This window comes from Pseudorca crassidens, chromosome 17, assembly GCF_039906515.1.
Source record: "Pseudorca crassidens isolate mPseCra1 chromosome 17, mPseCra1.hap1, whole genome shotgun sequence".
Lineage (NCBI taxonomy): Eukaryota > Metazoa > Chordata > Mammalia > Artiodactyla > Delphinidae > Pseudorca > Pseudorca crassidens.
Genome location: NC_090312.1, coordinates 48,128,961 through 48,150,990, shown reverse-complemented (window position 1 = coordinate 48,150,990; position 22,030 = coordinate 48,128,961). Strand labels below are relative to the sequence as shown.

The 22,030-nt window shown below is 40.2% G+C and overlaps 1 pseudogene; it reads left to right on the top strand.

Moving 5' to 3' along the window:
* The window catches only part of LOC137210208 (UDP-N-acetylglucosamine--peptide N-acetylglucosaminyltransferase 110 kDa subunit pseudogene), a 43,640-nt pseudogene extending 22,591 nt beyond the window's left edge, over nucleotides 1-21,049 (top strand).
* The last annotated feature ends 981 nt before the right edge of the window (nucleotides 21,050-22,030 follow it).

The following is a 22,030-nucleotide window of genomic DNA, read 5'->3' as shown; positions in this document are numbered from 1 at the left end:
TCTAATCTTAACCTTAGCCCCTCATGGAGAGAGACTTTGTAAACCAATTCCCACATTACTCATCATGTGACAGTTGAAAAAGAGCAACCCAGCTCTTTTCCTGTGCTTTCAACCAGTTATCTTCTTCAAAAATCTGTTTGGATTGTTATACCTTAATCTTGCCTGGCAAGGGACTTATGGGAAGGTTCTTATTGTTTGAAAGTTTGGTGCCAGTATCTGCAAAGAAAGAAGAAAGGTGTGTTTATCAAACATCCCAATAGTGAAGGTGTGTGAAAGCAACTTTTGAAAAAGTTAATCTGTCAGAGTTTAGCCATATTATTACATTTTATTTTATTCATTGAAAATAAATAATTATCAATGAATCCTTTCTAGATTTTCTAGTTTCCCAAAGTTCCCTGTATTCACATTCTAAGAGGAAAAATGGTATTTTAAGTCAGTGCTCTCCACCTTATATTATTTATAATCACTCCTCGTGACCTCTTCCTTCCAAGAAACGTGATCCTGAGAAGTGTCCTTTGTTTGTCTTTGTGGAATAAGTGATGCGGATGCGTCCTGGAGACCTGTGAGATGTTTAACTTGTGGCATAATGAAACTAGGATGGAGAGTTCTGGAAAGATCTGGAAAGGTGGCTGGTAGAATGTGGCCAGATGTGGGAGAAGAGAGACGTACAGAGAGAGGGAGAGGAAATTTTCAGAGGGAGAAAATGAAACAAATAAATAAATTTTGTTGTGTGGTGTGGGATGCAAGCCTTTCTCTCCCCCTTTCCTTCACAATGTCTTTGTTAAAGACTGTGTTTTTCATTAGTTTTACTAAGATAGGATTTGCTGTTTTGTTTGGATACTGAGAATAGACCCATGGGAACAGTTACATTTGGGTTATCTCTGACTGTCTTTAATGAAGAACATAAATATTGGCCACACTATCTATGCACATGCTATCACCATGCCTTTTTTGTTCTCTGTTCGTATATCTAAGTCCTCTTCTTTCTTTAAGGTCAATCTCAAATCTCATCTGAAATGTACATTTATTGATAGATTCAACCCATAATGAACTGTCCCTTCTTTGTCCTCCTTAGACTCTGATTATTTATAAAAACTCATTTTTGAACTTAGAGACTGTCCAATATGATATATTAGTTATTTCACCAGCATATGTTATATCCTCAACACAATTATACGCTTTTGTGGGGCTGGGATCATACATTCTGTAATTTTTCTCAGTACTTACACTTACTTTGATAAAAAGCGCATTCATTCATCTAAACATCATTTATTGGGTGTTAATTAAATATCTCAACTCAGTAAATATTGTTTGAATGAATGCATGCATGAATGAGGGAGTATGCAATAGGTAGCCTAATGTACCGCCCAATGTGAGAAAACCAAAAACATAAACACAAAAGCAAGCCAAAAAGTGGATCAGGACTTTCTGTAAAATATCCTGCTTTTTGTTGGATGATGCCATGAAAATCAAGATGCTCCTGAAAGGTCTTAATAGCTGACCAAGAATAGTAAACAATTGAAATTCTCTCAGGCTTCTTCAGCCCTATCACTGGACACATTTATACCTCTCAGCAATGGTATTAAAAGAAGAGATTAATAAAGCTTTTATAGATGAGTTGATAAATCTCTAAAGATTTAAGTCTTCATTCCTCCTAGGTGTTCTCTATTTTGGATTTCCAAAAGATTTCAATAAACCACAGGATAATTAAAAATCAGACATTATCTTTCTTACCTTGATGTTTTTTGATGGTAAACAACTTTTTATTGTCTCCATAGTGCTGCCTAGTTTCCACCAGTACAGTACTTAAGTGAATTTTGCTCTGGATGTTGAATATTACTTAAATAACTAAAATAACTTCCTCAGAATTATTATTCTATTCTGGTTAGGATACTATCTGCTCTGGTTTGTTAAAATTTCCCTTTAGAGTGGTTTTAATTTTGTTTCTGATAGGGTCCTAGGATTTATTGCCACACCCATCCTGCATCTGTTTTTCTTTGAATTACTCTCCTTGCAGTTTCTGATTCATACAGGGCCTTACAGGTTAGTGACAACCTGGCCATCACAACGCAGGGAAGGACAGGCCTACTTTTCAGAGGTGTTGATGTTTTCTGTACCTGAAGGTTTTCAAGAGATATCAGTCTTCCTCACCACCTCCCTTGGTCCTCTTAATGGACTAAGCAGTTCCTCATGAAATTTCTGTAGGATATCTGTACCAACTTCTCAATATTGTTCCATCCTGAGTCTAAATTCCTGGCCTCAAGGTAATGTTAGATTTCTAGCTCCAGCCCCTATTTACATAAGGCCTATACTAAGGAACGGAACCCACAGACATCAGTCCGCTCTTCTTTCTCTGGATTTAATTTCTCTGTTACTTTCTGAAACATGCACGTGTTCCTTTCTTTCTTTTAATCTCAGCTATGTGCTTTTAACTTTTTCAAAATTGACCCAGAATTTACGTGTGTCTCCAGTAAGAGTACATTAAATTGAGCTTAGTCTGCTATTCTACTGGCATATTTGAGATCCAGATAATTTGCTACTTAACTGGATTCAATGACCTGTATATTTCAGGCATCTAAAACTCACCATGTTCCAAATTTCCCTCCATATAGTTAGTAATTTTCTTGGGAATCTGGATGAGATTAAATGGAATAAAGTTTATGAGTGGCCCAGGAATGCCTGAAAGTTTGTTTGTCAGAGTGGCCAGGGAAAGTTAAGCAAGGAAGAAAAGCAAATGAAAAACAGAATCCCATTATTATGGCTGAGTTTACTCCCAGGATTCCATGCAGAGCTCTCTGTAGAGCTGGGTTGGGTTATAACTTATGCCAGAGCTCTACGTGGGGCTGACACCATCTCATGCCAAGCTCTCAGTTCTGGGCTCACGTCATCTCTGGTCCACTCTGTGGAGTGGCAACTTTGGAGGAATGGCCAATGTGTTCTGCGGCGTAGGAAGAGGGAAATTGTGAATGTGACTTTCTAAATTGTGGAGGAACTAACCACTGTAAATGTTCCTTGAACTATGTTGTTTAATTTGACCAGTCAGATCAATGACTTTCCCCTTGAATGAAATGCTGCTACGTATATGAGCAGAAAAACAAAACTGGTATAAGGAATAGATAGCTAGTGGGAAGCTTCCGCATAGCACAGGGAGATGCGCTCGGTGCTTTGTGACCACCTAGAGGGGTGGGATAGGGAGGGTGGGAGGGAGGGAGATGCAAGGGGGAGGAGACATGGGGACATATGTATAACTGATTTACTTTGTTATAAAGCAGAAACTAACACACCATTGTAAAGCAATTATACTCCAATAAAGATGTTTAAAAAAAAACTGGTATAAGGAGATGGAGAGACTGAGAGTCTTATTTTCCCACCAATTAACTTTGCCTCTGACCATGACCTTCCCTTTGAGTCTCCTAGACCTTGGGGATGATCGCAACCCCTTGGGTTGGGTGACGGCAACCCCATCTTCACTAGAACCTCTATAGTTAACTTTGATTTTTCCCACTCCGTCTATCCATCCCATGTATGCAGTCAGACATTTGATCTTGGACTTTTCCTGACAAAATATGCTTGAATCTAACCATTTCTTTTCACTCCCACTGCTACTGCTATTGTCACTGCCTTAACTAGGGCTTTATCTTTAAGTTCTTTATATAAATATCCATATATAAATATAATATACAAATAAATAAAATATAATATTAATTCTGATGATTTTAAAGTCTTTTCTTGATAAAGACTTTTCCTGATAAAGATACACAATATCTTATATAAATATTTTTGTATTATCTGTTCTTTTCTTAGAATTTTAGTCATATGATTCTATCCCTTGGTTTGTCTGGAACTTTTTGATTGAATGCTGGCTATTTTATTTGGCTTTTTTTGTTTTTCTCAGTGGAAACGTTGTTTTGCTTCAAAATATTTTATTCTACCTGGAAGTAGCAAATCTTCAAATTACAATTTTTTAAATGCTTTCAAATATCAATACTATAGGTGTCACAAAATCTAGGAAAATGACATTTAAAAATTACTGCCAGATGTGTCTCTATAAAACTTTTCCCCCACTCTTTTAGCTATATATTCTTTAACTGCCTCCTCATATGACAGTTTATGTATTTTCGAAGTAAAATTTTAAGAAATAAACTTTGTAGTTTTTAGACATAGATTTCTTGTAACATGGTTGATTAGAATTTGCTTCTAGTTATTAATAGTTTAGAAAAGTTTATTTCAGCTTCACAATTTATTATTGTTAATGTCACATTAATTTTCATTGTTAACTTTGAGAAAACCTCTATGGATTACTTCGTCATAAGTATTTACTATTATAAATGCATTACTGATTTCAGTACTGCTATAGGTTTGTGCATTACAGGGATTCTGATAAAATACTCATTCACACCATTCCATTACACACGTTGTTGATGGAGTATATTTATTTTTGGCTGTGTTGGGTCTTCGTTGCTGTGCGCAGGCTTTCTCTACTTGCAGGGAGTGGGGGCTACTCTTTGTTGCGGTGCACAGGCTTCTCATTGCAGTGGCTTCTCTTGTTGCAGAGCATGGGCGCTAGGCACGCAGGCTTCATTAGTTGTGGCTCGCAGGCTCAGTAGTCGTGGCTCACGGGCTCTAGAGCGCAGGTTCCGTAGTTGTGGCACACCGGCTTAGTTGCTCCGTGGCATGTGGGATCTTCCCAGACCAGGGCTCGAACCCTTGTCCCCTGCATTGGCAGGTGGCTTCTTAACCACTGCGCCATCAGGGAAGCCCCTGGAGTATATTCTTGACAGAAGAAAATTTCCGTTTTGACTAAGCATTGATGAAAACTGAATCTTTGACTTATCTTTCACATGCCTGATGATTGAAATAATTTTCCACAGAATAGCTTCTGGTTTTGTACTTTTCAGTTCTTTTTTTCTTCTTCAAACGCACATGCTTTGAGAGCTGTGAAGTGCAAGACATGGCTATATTGTAAGGTGGTTTTTGTCCTTATGCTTCTGTGTCTTGTGCTAGTTAAGTCAGTAGAGTAGTCAGTATGAGTACTGGAAGTTATTCCTGTAATGCGATAGTATATAGTCAATTACATATGGCGGTGTCTGAAAATCACATAATAGCCTCACTTAAAACATCTCCTTAGGGCTTCCCTGGTGGCGCAGTGGTTGAGAGTCCACCTGCCGACGCAGGGGACACAGGTTCGTGTCCCGGTCCGGGAAGCTCCCACATGCCGCGGAGCGGCTAGGCCCGTGAGCCATGGCCGCTGAGCCTGTGCGTCCAGAGCCTGTGCTCCACAATGGGAGAGGCCACAACAGTGAGAGGCCCGCGTACCACAGAAAAAAGAAAATCTCCTTAGCCAGATTTCAAAAAAGCCTGTGGCCATTCCAATATGATCCAACATAGCGGAATATGATAGAAGGAAAATTGGCAAAGAAAGAGACGCTGGTCTTACCTGATGGAAGTTAAAATATCTCACTTTTGACAATTTTGCAAAAACTTATAATTCCATGAACTAATTTCTAGGGTTCTTCATAGGACCTAAAAAGGAACCCATAGAGTTGTGGAACAACAATAGAAGCTGCTGTGATGAGAAGCCCGGGCACCGCAACAAAGAGTAGCCCCCGCTCGCCGCTACTAGAGAAAGGCTGCACGCAGCATTGAAGACCCAACGCAGCCAAAATAAAAATAAATAAATAAAGATAAATAAATTTAATTTAAAAAAAGTAAGACTCAGGTTTGAGGCATGAGAAGTATGATGAGGAGAAATTAGCTAATCCTTTCAGAACTTTTAAAATATCAAACTCGGTCTCTAAGATTTTAGCATTATATACAACATTGGTTACTTATTAGTGGTTTGGGAAGGCCAATTTAAAATTTTCTGATCTTACTGTATTGAAATTCACGGCCCTAATGTTTTCCACATTGACTATATGAATGATGAAGTAAAGTCAATCATGTATTTCCTTTCCAACTGGACAGAAAACAAAATTTTAAAAAGTGTTTGGACTACTGACTTTTGATTTCTTCTAAGGCAAGTGTATAGGTAATTTTTATTCCCTGATTAGGAGAAAAATGGTGGAAGAGGGCAGGGTTAAGAATTAAGATTTCAAGAGCGTGAGAGGTAGATGGCCAACCAGAGTTCCTAAGTTTCAGTGCGTGTAACTGTTGCCGCCGCTTAAGCCTGCCAAAGCAGTGGTATGGCTGCTCTCCTCGTATTTGCTACCTCTAGAAACATTCTTGCCAGTAGTGGCAGCAGCGGGACTCAATTACCCCCTTTTCTCACTCTCTCCAGAAGCTCCAGATGGCGTCTTCTGTGGGCAACGTGGCCGACAGCACAGAACCAACGAAACGTATGCTTTCCTTCCAAGGGTTAGCTGAGTTGGCACATCGAGAGTATCAGGCAGGAGATTTTGAGGCAGCTGAGGGACACTGCATGCAGCTGTGGAGACAAGAGCCAGACAATACTGGAGTACTTTTATTACTTTCATCTCTACACTTCCAGTGTCGAAGGCTGGACAGATCTGCCCACTTTAGTACTCTGGCAATTAAACAGAACCCTCTTCTGGCAGAAGCCTATTCGAATTTGGGGAATGTGTACAAGGAAAGAGGGCAGTTGCAGGAAGCGATTGAGCATTACCGGCATGCATTGCATCTCAAACCAGATTTCATCGATGGTTATATTAACCTGGCAGCCGCTTTGGTAGCAGCAGGCGACATGGAAGGGGCAGTCAGTACAAGCTTACGTCTCTGCTCTTCAGTGCAATCCTGATTTGTACTGTGTTTGCAGTGACCTGGGGAACCTGCTCAAAGCCCTGGGTCGCTTGGAAGGAGCCAAGGCATGTTATTTGAAAGCAATGGAGACGCAACCGAACTTTGCAGTAGCTTGGAGTAATCTTGGCTGTGTTTTCAATGCACAAGGGGAGATTTGGCTTGCAATTCATCACTTTGAAAAGGCTGTCACGCTTGACCCCAATTTTCTGGATGCTTATATCAATTTAGGAAATGTCTTGAAAGAGGCACGGATTTTTGACAGAGCTGTGGCAGCTTACCTTTGTGCCCTAAGCTTGAGCCCAAATCATGCAGTGGTACGTGCCAACCTGGCTTGTGTATACTATGAGCAAGGCCTGATGGATCTGGCAGTAGACACCTACAGGCGAGCTATTGAATTGCAACCACATTTCCCTGATGCTTACTGCAACCTAGCCAACGCTCTGGAAGAGAAGGGCAGTGTTGCCGAAGCAGAAGAGTGTTATAATACAGCTCTGCGGCTGTGTCCCACCCATGCAGACTCTCTGAATAACCTAGCCAATATCAAAGGAGACCAGGGAAACTTTGAAGAGGCAGTTCGCTTGTATTGTAAAGCATTAGAAGTCTTCCCAGAGTTTGCTGTTGCCCATTCAAATTTAGCAAGTGTATTGCAGCAGCAGGGAAAACTGCAGGAAGCTCTGATGCATTATAAGGAGGCTGTTCGAATCAGTCCTACCTTTGCTGATGCCTACTGTAACATGGGAGACACTCTAAAGGAGATGCAGGATGTTCAGGGAGCCTTGCAGTGTTATACTCGTGCCATTCAGATTAACCCTGCACTTGCGGATGCCCACAGCAATGTGGCTTCCATTCACAAGTATTCAGGGAATATTCCAGAAGCAATTGCTTCTTATCGCACTGCTCTGAAGCTTGAACCTGATTTTCCTGACGCTTATTGTGATTTGGCTCATTGCCTGCAGATTGTCTGTGATTGGACAGACTATGATGAGCGAATGAAGAAGTTGGTCAGCATTGTGGCTGACCAGCTGGAGAAGAATAGGTTGCCTTCTGTGCAGCCTCATCATAGTATGCCCTATCCTCTTTCTCATGGCTTCAGGAAGGCTATTGCTGAGAGCCATGGGAACCTCTGCTTGGATGAGATCAGTGCCCTTCATAAACCACCGTACGAACATCCAAAAGACTTGAAGCTCAGTGATGGTCGACTGCGTGTAGGATACGTGAGTTCTGACTTTGGGAATCATCCTACTTCTCATCTTATGCAGTCTATTCCAGGCATGCACAATCCTGATAAATTTGAGGTATTCTGTTATGCCCTGAGCCCAGATGATGGCACAAACTTCCGAGCGAAGGTGATGGCAGAAGCCCATCATTTCATTGATCTTTCTCAGATTCCACGCAATGGGAAAGCAGCTGATCGCATCCATCAAGATGGTATACACATCCTTGTAAATATGAATGGTTATACCAGGGGTGCTCGAAATGAACTCTTTGCTCTCAGGCCAGCTCCTATTCAGGCAATGTGGCTGGGCTACCCTGGGACCAGTGGCGTGCTTTTCATGGATTATATCATCACTGATCAGGAAACTTCACCTGCTGAAGTTGCTGAGCAGTATTCTGAGAAACTGGCTTATATGCCCCATACTTTCTTTATTGGTGATCATGCTAATATGTTCCCTCACCTGAAGAAGAAGGCAGTCATCGATTTTAAGTCCAATGGGCACATTTATGACAATCGGATTGTGCTGAATGGCATCGACCTCAAAGCATTTCTTGATAGTCTCCCAGATGTGCAGATTGTCAAGATGAAATGTCCTGATGGAGGAGACAACGCAGACAGCAGTAATACGGCTCTTAATATGCCTGTCATTCCTATGAATACTATTGCAGAGGCAGTTATTGAAATGATTAACAGAGGACAAATTCAGATAACAATTAATGGATTCAGTCTTAGCAATGGACTGGCAACTACCCAGATCAACATTAAGGCTGCCACTGGAGAGGAGGTTCCCCGTACCATTATTGTAACCACCCGTTCTCAGTACGGGTTACCGGAAGATGCCATTGTGTACTGTAACTTCAATCAGTTATATAAAATTGACCCATCTACTTTGCAGATGTGGGCAAATATTCTGAAGCGTGTTCCCAATAGTGTACTGTGGCTGTTGCGTTTTCCAGCAGTAGGAGAACCTAATATTCAACAGTATGCACAAAATATGGGCCTTCCCCAGAAGCGTATCATTTTTTCACCTGTTGCTCCTAAAGAGGAACATGTTCGGAGAGGCCAGCTGGCTGATGTCTGCTTGGACACTCCACTCTGTAATGGACACACCACAGGGATGGATGTCCTTTGGTCAGGGACACCCGTGGTGACTATGCCAGGAGAGACTCTTGCTTCCCGAGTTGCAGCTTCCCAGCTCACTTGTTTAGGCTGTCTTGAGCTTATTGCTCAAAATAGACAAGAATATGAAGACATAGCTGTGAAACTGGGAACTGATCTAGAATACCTGAAGAAAATTCGTGGCAAAGTCTGGAAGCAGAGAACATCTAGCCCTCTGTTCAACACCAAACAATACACAATGGACCTAGAGCGGCTCTATCTACAGATGTGGGAGCATTACGCAGCTGGCAACAAACCTGATCACATGATTAAGCCTGTTGAAGTCACTGAGTCAGCCTAAATAATGACTGTGTGCACAGAAGAATTACCCTGTACCTGAGCCTCAACCTTCTGGGGGAAAGGGAACTACTTTTTCCTTATCTGTACAATACCATGCTGCAGATGGGTGACAGACAATGATAAGAAATAGCACAGCCAGACTTGCTTCCTGCATGATCATGATCACGATAGGGAGAGACACAAGAGATGGGAAACTGCTGTTGCACAAGGAGTCTCCATAGAATTTTGCAGCAGCCAGGTGTCTGGAAGATCTGGAAGGTAAGTCTGGAAGGTCTGATCTCCCTTGGTCTTCCATGGGATGGATGGTTAGTGTGGAAGGGAGATAGAGATTGCCCAGCCGTTTTGTGATTATCATGGATTGATTGAGTCTTCTGAATTAATATTTTTCTTTATATTTTGGGTATTGGAGCTTTTAAAAATGTTTGGTTTCAGGTATTTTTATTCATGTGAAGTGTGTATGATTCTCTTGAGATAAGCTTTTAAGCTAAAATATTCCTTGTTTTAGTTTCTGAACTCTACAGATAATTGGGGACTTTGCTGGTGTAGTCTTTTTATAGGTTTTATAAACCACTTGAGCCTATATCAGTCATTTTAGTTTCTGATATAATGTTCGGAAGTATCAGTGCTTTGTTGGTTTATAGATGATGGCTTAAATTCTTTTCCTGGTCCGTTTCCTTCTTCCCTTCCCCCCACTTTAAAAATTCTCCTGTAACTTGGCTAACAAAAAACCAAGTCTGATTCAAAACCTCCCAGAGTGTTTCTCTTAACCGCATCATCTGGTGCCAAATGAAGATTCTTAGGAGTGATTATTAATTCTGAAGGGCACAGTTGTGGTACTGTCGCTGATGATAATAATAATGGATTTTTGGCCTAGAGTTTTGACCTATTTCACCAGTGTTTACCGTTGACTGCCCCTCTATGCTGCTTCCAAAAGGGATAGTGTGTGTTAAGATTTTTACTTTCATTTCTAATGTTTGTTTGTTTTTTTAGTGAGTCCTGTTCTACCTTTTTCTTTCAGCAGAAATGAAATCCCAGGTAAGTATAAGTATTCAAATATTTGATCAGTAAGTCACAGTTATCTCCAGTACATTAAATAACTTTCATCAAAGAAACATGTTATAGGTAAAAAGCTCTGAAGGACCAGCTATGTATATGATAATTATGTTTCAGACCTTCTAGGGTATTATATATAATAACTTGTCTTCTGGACGTGGTCTTGAAGTCTTTATGGATTCAGTCTCAGTAGTAGCGAACTGCACTGCTACTTGGTTTGGAGTACAAATTAGACTTTAGCCCTCCTGGAGGTTGAGTTTTTGGTATTGAAAACCATAGGAATGAAATTATTGTATTTCAACAAAGGATCGAGGGCTTGAGGCTTAAACAAGGCAACATACGTGTGGGAAGCAGTCAGCCTTGAGGGCAGGTAAGGACATGCCAGGCATGCGGCCGCTGCTCGAAGGGACTGTCCCTACTTGTTCCCCTCCTTGTTCCATTCCATGGGAGATAAATCACCAGGGCCCAGAGGTCAGAAAGAATGTAAAATGAGACAAGCAAAGCTGTCTCCCCCCTGCACATGCAGGTTATTTTTGATGCTTCTGGGTTTATGGGTTTCCTCCCAGGGAAGTTAACCTTGAGCCGAGACAGTCTGTAGATAATGTAAACCACCGTCTGGCAACCTTCCGATTTCTAGGCTAGATGATCTGCAACTGTAGCATAATAAAATTTGCCTTGCAACCATCAGTTGTCTTGGTCCTTCTGACCCCATCCGTCGGTGCTACTTCAGTTCCTTACCCCTTCCCTTCTGACCCTGGGCGGTGAGATCCTCTTTCTCCGGCTGGTCCGCGGCAAGTGGCACTCGAACAGGGACCTGAAGCGTGAAGGCAATTAAAAGAAAAAGAAAGTGCAGGTAAGAGAACCCTTATGCAAAATATGTGTGGCCACCAGTAAAAGTGGAACTAATAGAGGCATAAGACAATAGTCAGAAGTAAAATAAGATGGGGCAAAAGGGCTCAAAGATGTATGAATTATTTGCTCAGGTTTTACTTTCGATGCTTAAAGCTCGGGGTAATAAAGTTTCTACCTCACAGTTGACTGAATTTTTACAGCATATCCATGGTGTATCTCCCTGGTTTCCTGATGGCGGCTCTGTTGACATAGAAATCTGGCAGAAAGTTGGAGAAGATTAAAAAATTATTACAAGTCTCGAGGGCCTACTCATACTCCTGTTGTTACATATAGTTTGTGGAATCTGATAAAAAATATGTTTAGATTCTTCTCATGATAGTGTTGATTTGAATGTAAAGTCAGAAAAACATAAGCCTCTGACAGAAGGAGAGACTGTATTATCAGCTACTGTGTCGCCACTTCCTAAACCGAAAGAGCTAATTAATTTAAATATTTTAGATGAAGAGGAACATTTTGACTTAACAGATGAGGCTTGTAAACATAAAAGAGAGAAATATCCTGAGGATGATTTTCTAATGGCTGTGATAGATAAGTCAGTGAAAAAGCTGCAGGTTAATAAGGACTGTCTTCCTCAAAAATCCACATCTGTAAAAATGCTGAGTCCCTTGCAGCGCGCTGTACAAGGAGCAATAAAACGAGGAGAAGATCCTATTTTCTGTTGTCCCGTCATAGAAAGACCTGATCCTAATAATCCTCAACAAGCTACTAGGGGGCATCAGGCTCTCCCTTTGAAAGTTTTGAAAGATTGAAAATCTGCCTGTGCTCAATATGGGCCCACTGCTCCTTTTACTACTGCTATGGTTGACAGGAGAAGCTCTTCCCCCCGCTGATTGGAAGTCTATTGCACGAGCTTGTTTAAATGGTGGAGATTATTTAATATGGAAGTTTGATTTTTATGAACGGGCTGCTGAACAAGCAGACAAGAATGCTGCCCATAATATTCCAGTTGATTATCATATGCTGATTGGGGAAGGACAATATCTTTCTTTACAAGATCAATTAACTTATCCCTTTGTTGCTTATCCTCAAATAAATCATTTGGCATTACAAGCCTGGAGGAAATGTCCTTCTACACACAAAACTGAAGATCTTTCAAAACTTAGACGGGGACCTGATGAACCATATGCTGATTTTGTAGATAGGTTGTCACAGGCGGTGGGGAGACTCATTGTGGACGGACTCACTGGTACGATTGTAGTTAAGCAACTTGCTTTTGAAAATGCTAATAATGAGTGTCAGGCTGCGATTCGACCTTGGAGAAAACGGGGAACATTGGAGGATTATATTCGCCTTTGTGCAGACATTGGGCCTACTTATATACAGGGTGCTGCTGTGGCTGCAGCATTAACTAAAGTGGGGTTCAAAAACAATCAAAAGAAAACAAAGACTTGTTTTAAATGCGGAAAGGCAGGTCCTTTTGCTAGAGAATGTAGATCTTTTAATTCTAACCCTAGTCCTTCCTTCCCTACTCAGAAACCTCCAGATGGTCAGAAAATCCCTGGTTTATGCCCTAAATGCAATAGGGGAAAACATTGGGCACAAGATTGTTGCTCAGTGTTCCACAAGGATGGGCCACCACTGTCGGGAAACTCCTCCCGGGGCCTTCCCCGGCCCCAACAAATAATAAGGGTAATGTCTGTGTATCCTCCTCAAATTATCAATCAGACATTAACCAAAAACAAAAACATACAACATGCTCGCTCTCCAGAGCAACACCAGGAAGCGCAGGACTGGAGCTCAGTACCTCCGCCCGATATGTATTAACTCCTGAAATGGGTCCTCAGGCCCTCTCTGCAGGCATCTGTGGACCTTTACCCAAGGGTTTGATGGGACTATTATTGGGAAGAAGTAGTGTCACCATGAAAGGTTTAACTGTTATGCCAGGAGTCATGGTTTCTGACTACGAAGGAGAAATAAAAGTCATGGCACAAACTATTAAAAATATAATAACTATTTCTCCTGGTGATAAAATTGGACAATTGCTACTTTTGCCCTTTGTACCTCATGGACAAAGTTTACAACATCAAGAGAGAGAAACAAAGGCTTTTGGATCGTCTAATGCTGCCTACTGGATTCAGAAGATAGGGAAAGAACGTCCAGAAATGAAATGAACCATTAATGGAAAGGTTTTTTCAGGTTTGTTAGACACTGGAGCTGATGTCTCTGTTATGACGCAGATACACTGGCCTAAACGTTAGCCCATTAGTCCTACTATTACAGAACTTCACGGAATAGGACAAAGTTCTTCTCCTATGCAAAGTAGTCAGTTTTTTTTATGGCAAGAAAGTGAGGGCCATTCAGGATATTTCCAGCCTTATGTTTTGCCTGGGCTGCCTTTAAACCTCTGGGGCCGAGATATATTAAAAGAAATGGGAGTATTACTTTATAGTCCAAACTCTCAAGTCTCTAATATGATGTTGGATCAAGGATTTCTTCCCACAAAAGCGCTGGGAACAAATCAACAAGGAACTGTCTATCCTATTGATGTGAAAATAAAATATGATAGACAAGGTTTGGGTTTTTCTTAGGGGCCTTGGATTCTCCTCCACTCACTGCTGATCCAATTATTTGGCTGACTGATGACCCTGTATGGGTGGACCAATGGCCCCTCACAAAGGAGAAATGAGAAGCTGCAGAACAATTAGTACTGGAACAATTAGGGCATTTAGAAATTTCCAGTAGTCCTTGGAATACTCCTATTTTTATTATCAAGAAAAAATCTGGAAAATATAGGTTATTACAGGATCTAAGAGCTGTTAATAAAACTATGCTAATAATGGGAGCTCTTCAACCAGGCCTACCCTCTCCAACAGCTATACCACACAATTATCATCTTTTAGTTATAGATTTAAAAGATTGTTTTTTCACTATTCCTTTGTTTCCTGAAGATAGAAAACATTTTGCTTTTAGCTTGCCTGCCTTAAATTTTAAGGAACCCATGAGGAGATTTCAATGGAAAGTATTGCCTCAGGGCATGGCAAATAGTCCTACATTATGCCAAAAATATGTGGCTCAGGCCTTGACTCCTGTGAGAAAAAGGTTTCCATCGTTATATCTCATACATTATATGGATGATATACTTTTAGCCACTGATAATATTTCTTTATTAGAGACTGCTTTTCAATTTTTACAACAGTCCTTACAATCATTTGGCTTGGTCATTGCCTCAAAAAAAAATTCAAAGACAATCTCCATTTTTATATTTGGGAAAATATATTGATAACACTACTATTAGGCCTCAAAAACTGCAAATTCGAGTTGATAATTTAAAAACATTAAATGCTTTTCAAAAATTACTTGGCGATATTAATTGGCTAAGGCCTTCCTTAAAACTTACTACTGCTCAATTACAGCCTTTGTTTGATATTCTTAAAGGTGACTCAGATCCTTCTTCTTCACGCTCTATGACTCCAGAAGGATTTCAAGCTTTACAAATAGTCAATAGATCTATCAGTTCTACACAATTAACTAGAATTCATACTCACCTTCCAATTTTCTTAATAATTTGTCCAACTCCTCATGTGCCTACTGCCGTCTTATGGCAAACTGTTGGAATTATTGAATAGATTCATATGAAAACTACACCCTCTAAAGTTATTAACCCTTATTATGAACTTATTAGTAATTTAATAATGCAAGGTAGAACTAGATGCTTACAACCTATAAGTATAGAACCTTCTCAAATTATTATCCCTTATTCAGTTAGTCCACAAAATTGGCTTTTTCAACATAGTAATGAATGGGGTCTTGCTCTTGCAGGATTTTCAGGTACCTTGGAATGCCATTACCCTGCTGATAAATTGATCCAATTCAGCAAACTTAACTCATATCTTTCCTTCTATAATTAGGCAACAGCCTGTTCCTCATGTACCTTTGGTTTTTACGGATGGTTCTTCTTCAGGAGTGGCTACTGTAATCATTGACGACGGAACAAACCTCATTAAAGAAACTTCCTTGACTTCAGCTCAACGTGTTGAACTGTATGCTGTCATTATGTCTTTTAAACATTTGCCTTCTATATCTTTTAATTTGTTTTCTGATAGTAAATATCTTATTAGCTTGTGATTTCTTCTGGAGACTGCGAGCATAGGACATACTAATGACCCTGAATTACCATCCTCTTTTCGTTTGCTTCAACAGCTTATTCGTTCCCATGATGGTCCTGTTGCAGGTCTGTATATCCGTGCTCATTCTAACTTGCCTGGTCCATTGACTAAACTTAATGCGACTGCAGATGTTTTAACTCGATCTAAACGTGATCTTTATCCTGTACATTTTCCTCCCAAGAATAGAGTTGAAGTTACTCCTCCTCCTCAATCTCTTTTCCCTAAAGCAGGACATGTCCCAATTTACCGTACTCCTCCTTTCCGTTCGTCATGCTGTCAAGAATGGCTAATATACTGCATTCATTACTTCATACTCTTGATACTCATGGTCCATGTCCTGGACACCCTCATATTATGGTAAGTTATGATCAAACTGCTTCACAAGCAGCACAGCAGTTGCACGCTTTACACCGTCAGTCAGCGGCTACATTACACACACAATTTTCCCTTACTGGTGAAGCCGCCCCACAAATTGTTAAGCAATGCGCACAATGCTTACCTCACCTTCCTGTTCCACATTATGTTGTTAATCCTCGTGGATTATTACCTAGACATTTATGGCAAATGGATGTTACTCATATCCCGTCTTTTGGGAAATTACAGTTTGTTCATGTCACTATCGACACGTATTCTGGTTTCCTCTGTGCTACAGCACAGACCGGAGAAGCTACTAAACATGTTATCACTCATTTATTACACTGTTTTGCTTTCATGAACCTTCCCAAAATTATTAAAACAGATAATGGGCCCGCTGCTTTTGCAACATTTTGTAATTCATTACAAAATTACCCATATTACAGGCATTCCATATAACCCTCAAGGACAAGGTATTATAGAACGTGCAAATAGATCTTTAAAGCTAACTATTGAAAAAATAAAAAGGGGGGAACTGTATAGAACAACGCCACATAACCTTATAAATCATGCTCTGTTTATTTTAAATGTTCTCACTGTTGACAAATTTGGCTGCTCTGCAGGGGGAAGGTTGGTGGCTGAGCCAAGATTGGCCTCTCAATCTCCGGAGGTCCTCTGGAAAGATCCGTTAACCAGCACTTGGCGTGGTCCTGATCCTGTGTTGATTTGGGGACGTGGTCACGTGTGTATCTTTCCCAGATCAGCGCCTGGACCTTGCTGGCTTCCTGAGTGCTTAGTCAAGCAAATAGATGGCTCGCCACAGCTCACCTAGTTCAGAAGATGAAGAAGCTCTGCACCTCTCCCGAAAATTTGACAGTGTTGATTGAGAAAAACAAGAAGAAGAGGAGACCACTTGCCAGGACGACTCAAAGGAGTGATGTTCCAACTTGGGGACAAATTAAACAACTGGTTTCACGAGCTCAAGAGTCAGTGAAACAACAGAATAATCCTGTTACACCTGTAACTTTATTTTTGGCTATGTTGGCAACCATTTCATGTGTTCCCTCTGTTAATGCAGCAACTTACTGGGCCTATGTACCTGATCCTCCACTATTACAACCCATATCTTGGTCTGAAGCAGAGTTTCCTGTATTTTACAATGATAAGTGTTTATGGGCCTCTTATTGGGAATATAAAACAAATCAATATGTCTGTAAATTATACTAACTGGTTTAGTACCCATCCTGTCTGTCTTAGCCCATTGAATCTGGAAACTGGATGTGTAAAGGCTATTAGTTATGAGCATACAGATGTTTATGAGGGAACGGATCAATCAATTCGTTTGTCAGGCTCTCCAGGCATCCTTCGTTTTACAGGAACCAACATTACTCTTACATGCCAGGCTACCAGCCGACGAGAGGATCTTAAGGATACCATCATTTGGTATAAAATGGGCAAGCTATTAATATTAGAGGTCAAATCTCATATGCCTCACCACTTAGGGATTCCGCTATTACTATAGCCAAGGTTACAGGTGAAGATTCAGGAAATCATTTCTGTATGAAGCGTTTACTTGGAGGACAAGGGATACTTATAGCTGGACATAAGGTTACTATGCTTAACAGAAAATCAAAAAATCAATTGCCTCCCCTTATGACCGTTAACTTTCCTGGATCCAATTTTGAACGTTGCAATGCATCTTGGAATAATAACCAAATATGGTGTACTATAGATTATACCAAGCTGTCAATTCTTATCTCTTCTTTTCCCATCATAGATAGGTTTATCACATTTCAAAAGAACTGGGATATATGGAAACTAGCTCTAACTTATTCCAATACCCCTGTTATAACTTGTGTTGCTCCTCCATATACACTTTTGTTTGGTTCTATTAACATTGGTAATTCTTCCAAAGGAGGATATAATATTAGCTGTGTTAATTGTATTTTTAGCAGTTGTATGTTCCCTTCTGCAGGAACGCAATCTGTGCTTATACTAAAGCAACCCATGTATGTTATGGTGCCTGTACATCTGAGAGAACCTTGGTATGAAGATACTGGAGTACAGGCATGGGTGGAACTCTCTAAAGCCTTGCAGAGAAGGAGACGCTTTCTTGGGTGGCTAATAGTAAGTTTACTTGCCTCGGGTGCTCTGTCTGCTACTGTGGCTACTGCCGGTCTTGCTCTTTCACAGAGTATTCATCATGCTCACTTTGCTAATCAGTTATCTCAACCTACCAGTCTTGCTTTATCTTTACAAAGTCACATAGATTTACAGATTAATAACAAGTTAGATGAATTTAAAAACGCAATTTTGGGGATTGGAGATCAGATAGAAGCATTAAAATTGAGGATGCGTTTAGCTTGTCATGCAAAGTATACATGGATGTGTGTTACTCCTTAAAAGTACAGTGACTATTTGGGAATGGGAAAAAGTAAAAATGCATCTGCTGAGTGTTTGGTCAGATAATAATATTAGTCTTGATCTTAAGAAATTAAATGCTGAAATTCAGGGTATACAAAATACACATCTTGATGATGTTTCGCCAGAAGATGTAATTCAAACTTTACTGGATCATTTAAAGTGGTTAAACCCTCAGTCTTGGATTACTGGAAGGTTGTCAGGATTTATTACCCTGGCCATAATTTGCCTATTATTGATAATAATCTTCTCATGTCTGTTTCGTATCCTCATGCAACAGTACTACTCTCGGCACTAAACTTCATGGAATTATTTTGCAGCAAAAGTTAAAAAATAAAAAAGGGGGACCTGTGGGAAGCAGTCAGCCTTGAGAGCAGGTAAGGACATGCTAGGCATGCCGCCACTGCTCAAAGGGACTGTCCCTACTTGTTCCCCTCCTTGTTCCATTCCATGGGAGATAAATCACCAGGGCCCAGAGATCAGAAAGAATGTAAAATGAGACAAGCAAAGCTGTCTTCCCCCTGCACATGCAGGTTATTTTTGATGCTTCTGGGTTTATGGGTTTCCTCCCAGGGAAGTTAACCTTGAGCCGAGACAGTCTGTAGATAATGTAAACCACCATCTGGCAACCTTCCTTTTTCTAGTCTAGATAATCTGCAACTGTAGAGCAATAAAATTTGCCTTGCAACCATCAGTTGTCTTGGTCCTTCTGACCCCATTCGTCGGTGCCACTTCAGTTCCTTACCCCTTCCCTTCTGACCCTGGGCGGTGAAATCCTCTTTCTCCGGCTGGTCCGCGGCACACATGAATATATGTTTTTGTCTTGCTGTACTGCACCTGTGCTGTCTAGTAACATATTTTGTCTGCTAGTAGTGTTCTAGATTATGTCTTTCCAAAGCACTGAGGCAGTGCACCTATTCTGTAGTTGCAGCTGATGCCTGAATGTAGCCTAGCTGACAAATTATTGATTAATAAGAACTTGAATTTCTGAAAGATTTGTACTGTTAACCAAAATCTGAGCAAGGAGTCTCAAATGTAATTCTTAGCCAGAATTACATGTTAATGAACCATTTAACAGTGTGAATCAAGGAACATCAGTGTAAGGATTTCTTTTAATTTATTTTTTACCTGCTTGAGATATCAGTTAAAGTTTGCCAGCTTGGTTGCAGATGAACGGACATTTGAAGTTCACCAAACTACTTAATGTGGGATAGGATAATAGACTTCCAGCGCCCTCAAGGCTGCGACCTTGCAGCCATTTTACATAGCACATCCTCCTCCTATAGGGATGAACCTTTCCCTGGCCCGAAAAGTAGCAGCTCTGTTGAAGCTTTGCTTATTGTAACAGGATTTTGTTTCCAGGTTACATGTCTGTGGAAGACTTAATTCTGAATAGAGATATAGATATTACTGGAAACTAATTGTTTTTTCTATTATACTCTGATTTATCAAAAAAGTAAAACATTTAAACTGTGCTACAGAAATTCAGAAGTTGTCTTGCAATCTTTAAACAATAAATGAATGAGTTGCCCTTAAAAAAAAAAAAAAGGATTAAGCAGTTAAGCTGTTGGTCCCACATCAGACAAATTATCCTTATACCTCCTGTCAATATTGTTAACAGAGACTGTTATTTTATTAATCCTTATGATCCCGTGATTCTTTCTTTCATGTTTCAGGGCACAGCAGGTGAGAGAGTGGATTTGTTAAGCTGGGTGGGTTTATCCTTCTTTTATGCGTTCATTCAATTTTATGTTCATTTACTTATTGTACACACATGGCAATAGAAGCTGCTAAAGCAATCATTGCTATTCTGCAAAACAACAAGGCACAGAAGCAGATGTCTTATTTCTGAGATTTCTCCCCCCAGGATTATTATGATTAAAGATCCTTTCCCCCCACTCCCTGGAGAGGACAAGGGGCTGCTCGCTGGAGGTTTTTTAATGACTTGGGGAAAGGCTCAAATATCCCCCCATTATGGTAATCCACCCCAGGGGCAAACCACACAAGAATATTATGAATTTATTTTATTTTTCTCTCCTTGCAAAGGTAATACTCAGCTCATTAGAATATGAAAACTATACTGTCAAATTTCAGAATTACATGGATGAAGAAAATCACCAAAGTGGCATCATATCACGTGTGTTATAGTTGTATTTACTATATTGACTATATTAACTATGTTGTGTTAACAGTATATTGTATAACTATATATTGAAAAGGCAAAATGCTGTAACTTATTTCAGAGAAAATAATTATGTTGGCAAACCCCAAATTGTACACTGTAGACAGGTCCTAGGAAAAGAAGATTTAATTCATAGTGGACAAGAGGTTAGCTTCTGTTTTCAGCCATGTGCTATTTCAAGAATTAAACGTCATGAATAATACAGGATATAAGAGGAATAGTCTAAAGACGGAAAAGCACATTTTGATTAGGAAAGAGAATTTATGGCTTAAGTCTTTTTTTTTTTTTAAGGAAAACTGCCTTATTACTGTGAGATAAGAAAATTGTTTCCTTCTTTTCTTCCTTGCTTTCTTCTTTTTCTTTTTTTTAACCTTTTTAATTTTGGATATTTGACCTCTAAGCTGAGATGACTGAAAATGCCTCCTCTGGGCATCAACCTTTTTGAAAGACTTTTTCCCCCTCCCTAAGGGCTATTTGTCTCTTGGAGGCATTGCCTACATTACTCACCAAGAGGCAAGCATTTGTCCTTGCACTAAATGCTGACATCTCCTGATAAGAGGGAAGCTGCAAAGTAGAAGAATTGAAGGTCAATATGTTGATAGTGGTCTCAAGAGCATTGATGTACATTTGTGTATTGGGGAAGGGGAGAGAAGCTTGAGAGTGGGCCAGTGGGGAGGGGTAAATATTTTGTGATGCTGTCTACCTATGGGCTTATAAAGTTTACAGCTGCATTAGGAGGACAAGCATTACCATTAGCATGAAAAGTTGGGCAGACCTCAGTTGCAAAAGCTTCTAGCCACACACATAGGGCAATACGTAAATGATACACCTTATTGCATTCACCCATTCACCCTCCCCTGTTCATGCTAATTGGAAATTTCAATCCATTTCAGAGAAGTAACACAACTATCGATCATTTTCCCTGGCACGAATCTTCCTAGAGCTCACGCACTAGCCCATGTGTCTTAGATTTAATATCTGATCACTAGCTGGATTGAAGCCAAGAGGTGGTTCCCAAAGTTGCTGCACATTAGAATCACCTGGGGAACTCTGAGACCTCCCTGTGCCCAGGCTCCTCCCTAGACCTACTGAATCAAAATCTCTGGGGCTGGGACCCAGACACCAATGTTTTTCTTAAAAGCTCTTTAGGTAATTCAAATGATCAGCAAAGCTTGAGAAGCAGCCCAATAACGGGAACAAACTTATTTCACACAGATAAAGTGGGGCAATTCATATGTTAAAAGAACATGAATATATGTCCATGCCTCTCTCACGCTTTGTCACAGTTTACCCTTCCCCCTCCCCATATCCTCAAGTCCGTTCTCTAGTAAGTCTGTGTCTTTATTCCTGTTTTACCCCTAGGTTCTTCATGACATTTTTTTTTCTTAAATTCCATATATATGTGTTAGCATACGGTATTTGTCTCTCTCTTTCTGACTTACTTCTACACTGTTGGTGGGGATGTAAATTGGTGCAACCACTATGGAAACACTATGGCAGTTCCTCAAAAAGCTAAAAATAGAGCTACCATATGATCCAGCAATCTTACTCCTGGGCAAATATCTGGACAAA